General features: G+C 38.3%; 1 pseudogene; it reads right to left on the reverse strand.

Annotated features, from left to right (window-relative positions):
• Positions 1–274: 274 nt before the first annotated feature.
• On the reverse strand, positions 275–1,080 carry LOC143682486 (E3 ubiquitin-protein ligase TRIM37 pseudogene; annotated as a pseudogene).
• Between the last annotated feature and the right edge of the window lie 6,235 nt (positions 1,081–7,315).

The following is a 7,315-nucleotide window of genomic DNA, read 5'->3' on the forward strand; positions in this document are numbered from 1 at the left end:
AGAACTCTGTCTACTGAAGCACCATGGCCTGCCCTATATCAAAACTTTTTAAATTGCAACGTAAGATTTCAATATTTTACAGATTTACAAATTGCTGTGGCTAATTCTCAGTAAAATAATTCTATTCTTACAAAATAGTTTGTCTCATTAAGAGAAACTTAAGAATCAGCAGGTTTCTTTTCTGTAAAAATCCCATAAAACCTCATAGAAATAACCTGTCAAAATAAACTTTTAGACGATAAAAGGCAGATAAAGACTTCATTTCATTTTACATTTAATATTTTATCACCTGATGCTCCACCTCTTGAAGTAAGGATTCCAAAAGCTCTGTTTCTTGTGTTAGAGATGTCTTCTGACCCATTAGTGTAATAAGCTTATTCTTCAGCTGTGTGTCTCACCGTGCAATCATCATCTCAACTGCATTCCTAATTTCTCGAACACGCTCATCTTTTGCATTTCTTACAGCCTCTACATTTCTTTCCACTTCTTGAACTAAGCTGATCAATTCCATGAGACGCCAACGAAGTTTGGCTACCTCTTCCTTCACTTTAGTAACGTGTTGTTCATAAATTTCTGCCAAAGGTTTAAAGGTATGTCCACCGTGCATTCCTCCCCAAAGGGCACACTGATGACAGATGCACTTCTTACAAGTCCAGCAAAACACACTAAGCTTTTCATGATGATTTTCACATTTTTCCTTTTCGTTTTCTTCATGTTTGATGAGACTGCAGAGTTGAAGAGTATCAAGCTGCTGTGTTACTTCTTCTGCCCAGCGACAGTTGACCAATTCTCGAAGCTGAAGTGGAGCACGGCAATGAGGACACAGCTCTCTGTTCTGTCAGCCAGCGCCTAATACAGCTGAAACAGCAAAGCTTGGAGCAATGAGGACACAGGCGAGCATCCCGCAGCTTCTCCATACAAATAAAATATCGGAAAACCTCAGCAATGCTCTCCACGCTCTGTTCATCCATTGCCTCCGCCTCTCGGCAGGGCCCCTGGCGACCCACAGAGTCGGTGGCCTGACCTATTAAACGCTGGCCCGAAGTCTCCAGGTCAGATCCACCGCCGAAAGTATTCGGGCGCCGACGTCAGGGAGCTCCGACCACCTCTTCATCTTCCCGCCCCATCGCCTTGGCTTTGACACCGGTTACCCTCACTTCGCCATTTTTACCCGCTCTATTTACCATCTTTAAGCATCTGGATGGCAGCTGAACTTTCTGCCATCTCTGGGGCACAGACTCACCCCTCTCTGAACAGTGGGGTCATGGCCAGGCTCTCCCCCAATCCATCGGGAATATTTTCCACTTTCTCTGAAGCCTGGGATGGCAGTGTTCTTCCTGAAAAATGGGGTGCCCAAGCTCCTCTCAATTTCCCAGGCATCTGAGAACTCTGGGGTGGTAACACTCTTCCTGAACAACTGGGAAGAAGGCCAATCCTCTGCAAACTCCAGGCAAACTCACCCTTTCAATATGTATGGGTAGGTCCTCTCTCCTGGCCTGAGGTTTTAGACTCTGGATTTTAGCTTCCATGGTTCTGTTTTTGAAGTAATTTTTCTTTCAATCTGTCTATTTCCTGTCCCTTTTAGTCCAGGCTGTTAGTGGTTCCATACATTCAGATCTCACACAAAAAATTCATTGTTTTTTTATTCAGTACAAAGGGGTCCCAACGTCAGACAATAGGACTTTCCACAAATCCTTTCTGGATAGCTGCATTTCCAGTCCTGACTTGCACTGAAATGGGCTGGCTGGTTCCATGTTTGGTTAAATCCTCACATGGAGCATTATTATCTGGGGATTCATGTTCTGAAGGCTCAGAATTTTCCAAACTATCAATTTCTGATTTCTTTGTATGCAAGAGTTCAGTTATAAGCTTAAACCATTCCTCTCACATTACACCAGAAGCTGCAAGAAGAAGCCAGACTGCATTTTCCATATTTAGTTTGGAAATTTCCTTAGCTGAGTATCATTGCTTTCAAATTCTGCGTTCCACCCAATACCAGGACTTAATTTTGCCAAATTCTCTACCACTTTAAAACAAGGATTGCCTTTCTTACAGTTGGCAATGCCACATCCATCATTTCTGTCTCAGGCCTCATTGGAAGTGCCTTAATATCCATATTTCTAACAGTCTCTTCAAAGCAATCGAGGACTTTCATATCAAGCATCTCACAATTATTCCATAATCTTTCCCCTTACCCATTCATAATGCTGTTCCAGCATTTTTGTCATTTGCATCTCACAGCACCCCACTCTTCTGTTTCCAAAGTCTGTTTCAGTTTGTTAAAGCTGCCAAAATACAATGCACCAGAAATGGACTGGCTTTTAGAAATGGGGAATTATCACTTTACAAATGTATAGTTCTAAGGCCATGAAACTATCCAAATTAAGGCATCAAGAGGAAGATACCTTCTCTGAAGAAAGTTGCTGGCATTGGGATTCCTTTGTCAGATAGCAAAGCACATTGCCAGTGTCTGCTGGTCCTTCACTTCCAGGTTTCATTGCTCTCAGCTCCTGGCTCCTTTCTGAGCTTCTGTGAGTCCTCTCTTCGCACCTCTGGGGCTCTTCTTTCTGAGCTGTCTCTCTGGGTGTTTTTTTTCCTGAGCTCTCTTGGCCTTTTCTGCCTTTTGTTCTCTCATAAAGGACTCCAATAAAGGATTTAGACTCACCTTGATTGGTGTGACACATCTCAATCGAAACAACCTAATCAAAAGGTCCCAACCTGGTGAGGCAAAAAAAGCCAAAAATGAAAGAGTGAGTATTGTGTGATCTCATTTAGAAAATACTTATAAGAAAACTAGAGCCTAAATTGTAAGCTGTTATAGCAGTCACATTTAGTCGGGAGCAGTAATTGTTATTTCTGGATTTTGAAATGTAAGTATAGTCTGGTATTTAAAATTAGAATGAAGCCAACTAGTCAGGATTAAGTTAATTCAAAGTACATGGGTAAGGAAGACATTGTCTGTATTTTAGAGCTTCACTTACTCTTTGAGAACAAAGGAAGAATGGTTTATTTTCTCCAGAACCTAAATTTTCTGTAGCACATAATCTAACTCACCCTGTCTGGATAGATCATTTAAACAATCCAAGCACAGGGAGCCCAAAATAAGAATGAGCGCTTTAAATCTGTGTAGCTTAATGTAATGCCTGGATATGTACCAGAGTATATTAAGCAGATAATAAAGTATTGGCTAAGTTCCTTGAGGGATGGGAGAAAAAATAGGGAATTATTAAATTTTACCACTTGTAACCCCACATACTGTGCCAAACATTAGGGACACCCAAATCAATATGCCAAGCCCTTGATCTTGAGGCTTGCTCTTGTGAAGCTTATGTATGTAGCAGAGAAACTTAGCTTACCGATAGGTATGCCTAAGAGTTACTTCTGGAGGACCTCTTTTGTTGCTCAGAAGTGGCCTCTCTTTCTCTCTAAGCCCAACTCTGCAAGAGAAACCATTGTCTTCCCCCCTAAGTGGGACATGACATCCGGGGTGAAAAGTCTCCCTGGTGGCATGGAAGATGACTCCCAGGGATGAGCCTGGGCTGGCACTGTGGAATCAGCAATGCCATCTTGACCAAAAGGGGGGAAAGTGTAACAAATAAGGCATCAATAGCTGAGAGTTCAAATAGAACTGAGAGACTACTCTGGAGGTCACTCTTACACAAGCTTCAGTTAGACATTGCTAGATATGCAAAGTCTAGGCATAAAGAATGCCAAACCCCAACCAAAATAAGTCCTGCCAAACCTAAAGAATACCTAGGGCATTATATAAGATTCTACAAATGTTCCATGCACTAAAGTAACCTTCCAGAAACCTAAAATCTCCAGATGGGTCCCTGGACTAGAGAAATCCTGCAATGCAGAGGGGCTGGCCTCTCCAGAACATCAACTAGTTCCATCCCCCTACCTCACATTATTGACAGCCCCTTCCAATGTGAAAAAGTTAAGATGGGTATAGCCCAAATACTCCCAAAGAGTGGAAGAAAGATCAAGGGTGATGGTGGAGTTATACAGAGAAGGTACAGTTTAACAGGTGATTATGATTGTTGAATCATTATATTGATATTTCTTTTAATCTCCAGTACTTTAGAGCAGCTAGAAGTAAAAAACCTAACATTGTGGAATTGTAACCCATACCAAACTCTGATATCTGTTCTATACTAATTGTTGCAATATACTTTGAAATTTATTTCTTTTTTGTATATATGCTATTTTTCACAAAAAAAAGAAAAAAGAGGAGGGGTGTAATCAAGAAGATAGGATTTAACAAATAAGTATGATTGCTGAATTATTATATTGATATTTCTTTTGGTCTCCAGTGTCTTGGAGCAGCTAGAAGAAAAAAACAAAAAATTGTGGAAATTTAACCCATACCAAACTTTAAAATCTGTTCAATAACTACTTGTTAAAATATACTCAGAAATTTAGTGCTTTTTTGTATATATGTTATATTTCACAATATAAAAAAAGGCCCCACCCAAATAGGTCTGCCCCCACGGAAATGGATTAAAAGACCATGGCCTTTTCTGGGGCTCATAATAGCTTCAAACCAGGACACCCACAATTCATTATCTGCAGCAGGGTTCACTGTGTTATATAGTTCCATGTTTTATCTTCTGACTTTACTTCTGGTAACACACATGACCCAAAATTTCCCTTTTCAACCACATTCACCAGCATACCACAGTGCTGTTAATTACACTCATAATATTGAACTATTATCACCACTACCCATTTACAAACATTTACTATCAACCTAAATAGAAATTGTGCACAAATTGAGCATCAGCTCCACTTTCTCTGTCCACATTCTATCCCCTGGTAACCTAAATCCTAGATTCTAACTCTACGGTTTTCCTTGTTATAATTAGTTCATATCAGCAAGATCATACAATATTTGACCTTTTGTGTTTGGTTTATTTCACTCAGCATAATGTCCTCAGGATTTACTCATGTTGTTGCATGTATTAGGACTCATCCCTTCTTACAGCTAAATCATATTCCATCGTATGTTTGAACCACATTTTGTTTATTCATTCATAGGTTGATGGACACTTGGGTTGCTTCCATCTTTTGGCAATTGTAAATAATGCCACTATGAACATCAGCAATGTCTGTTCATGTCCCTGCTTTTATTTTTTCTGGATATATACCTTGCAACAGGATTGCTGGATCATATGGCAATTCTATACTTGGTCTCCTGAGGAACTTCCAAATTCTTCCACAGCAGCTGAGCCATTTCACATTCCTACCAGTAGTGAATGAGTGTTCCTATTTCTTCACATCCTCTCCAGTACTTGTAGTGTCATTTCACACCTACTGTTTATTGAAAAAATAGGTGCGAAATGATATCTAATTTTTGATTTGCATTTCCCTGATAGCTATTGATGTTGAACATCTTTTCATGTGCTTTTAAGCCATTTGCATTTTCTCCTTGAAAAAATATCTATCAAGTCTTTTGTCCATTTTAAAAATTGTCTTTCGTTGTTGTTGAGTTATAAATTTCTTTATATATTCTGGATATTAAACTCTTATTGGATATGTGGTTTCCAAATATTTTCTCCCATTATGTAGGTTGTCTTTTCAGTTTCTTGACAAGATCTTTTTACGGACATAAGTTTTTACTTTTTAGGAGGTCCTATCTATCTCTTCTTTCATTGCTCATGCTTTGGGTGTAAAGTCTAAGAAACTATTGCTATCACAAGATCTTGAAGATGCTTCCCTACATTTTCTTCTAGGGGTTTTAGGGGCCTGGTTCTTATATTTATGTCTTTGATTCATTTTGAGTTAATTTTTGTACAAGTTGTGAGATAAAGTTTCTCCATTATTTTGCATCTTGATATCCAGTTCTCCTAGCATTATTTGTTGAAGAGACTTGTGTGCCAGTTGAATGCACTTGGCAGCTTTGTTGAATATCATCTGGCCATATATGTGAGGCTTTATTTCTGAACATTCAGTTTGTTTCCATTGGTTAATATATCTATTTTTATGCCAACACCATTCTGTTTTGACCACTGTAGCTTTATAATATGTTTTAAAGTCAGGAAGTGTGAGTCCTCCAATTTCATTCTTCTTTTACATGATGTTTTTGGCTATTTAGACCCCCCATAACCTTCCAAATAAACTTGATAATTAGCTTTTCCATTTTTGCAAAGTATGTGTTTGGAATTTTGACTGGGATTGCATTGAATATGTAAATCAATTTGGTTTGAATTGACATCTTAATGATATTTAGCCTTCTGATCCATGAACATGGAATAGCCTTTCATTTAACTTTGTCTTTGATTTCTTTTAGCAATGTTTTTCAGTTTTCTGTACAAATCCTTAACATCCTTTGTTGAATTTATCCCTAATATTTGATTCTTTGTTATTGTAAATGGAATTTTCTTTTTGATCTTCTCAGATTGCTCACTATAGTGTACAGAAACTACTGATTTTTGTGTGCAATCTTGTATTCTGCCACTTTGCTAAACTTGCTTATTAGCTCTAGTATCTTTGTTGTAAGTTTTTTTGGACTTTGTTTATATAGGATGATGGCACCTGCACATAGTGAAAGTTTTACTTCTTCCTTTCTAATTTTGTTACTTTTTCTTGCCTAACTGCTTTACCTAGAACTTCTAGTTGTGCGTAATAGTGGTGACAGTGGGCATCCTTGTCTTGTTCCAAATCTTAGAGGGGAAGCTTTCAGTCTTTCTCTATTTGGTACAATGTTAGCTATGGGTTCTTCATATATGCCCTTTATTATGTTGGGGAAGTTTCCTTCTGTTCCTATCTTTCAAAGTGTTTTATCAAGAAAGGGTGCTGGGTTTCATCAGATTCCTTTTCAGTGACAATCAAGATGATCATGTGTTTTTCCCCCCTTTGATTTGTTAATGTGGTATATTACATTAACTGATTTTCTTGTGTTGAAATCCCCTTGCATACCTGAGATAAAACCCTGATTATGGTGCATAATGCTTTTAATGTGCTGTTGGATTCAATGTGCAAGTATTTATTAAGTATTTTTCATCTGTATTCATTAATGAAATTGATCTGTAATTTTCTTTTCTTGTAGTATCTTTATTTGGCTTTAGTATTAGGGTGATGTTGGCTTCATAGAATGATTTAGGTCGTGTTCCCTCCTCTTCAATTTTTTGGAAGAGTTTGAGCAGGATTGGTATGAATTATTCTTGATATGGTTGGTAGAATTCACCTCTGAAGCCATCTGGTCCTGCGCGCTTTTTGGTTGGTAGGTTTTTTATTTTAAATGTTCTTATTATAAACAATGAATAGACATACAAACATTCTTGACATACAAATATTCGTGACATGCAAACAT

This window comes from Tamandua tetradactyla, chromosome 1, assembly GCF_023851605.1.
Source record: "Tamandua tetradactyla isolate mTamTet1 chromosome 1, mTamTet1.pri, whole genome shotgun sequence".
Classification (NCBI taxonomy): domain Eukaryota; kingdom Metazoa; phylum Chordata; class Mammalia; order Pilosa; family Myrmecophagidae; genus Tamandua; species Tamandua tetradactyla.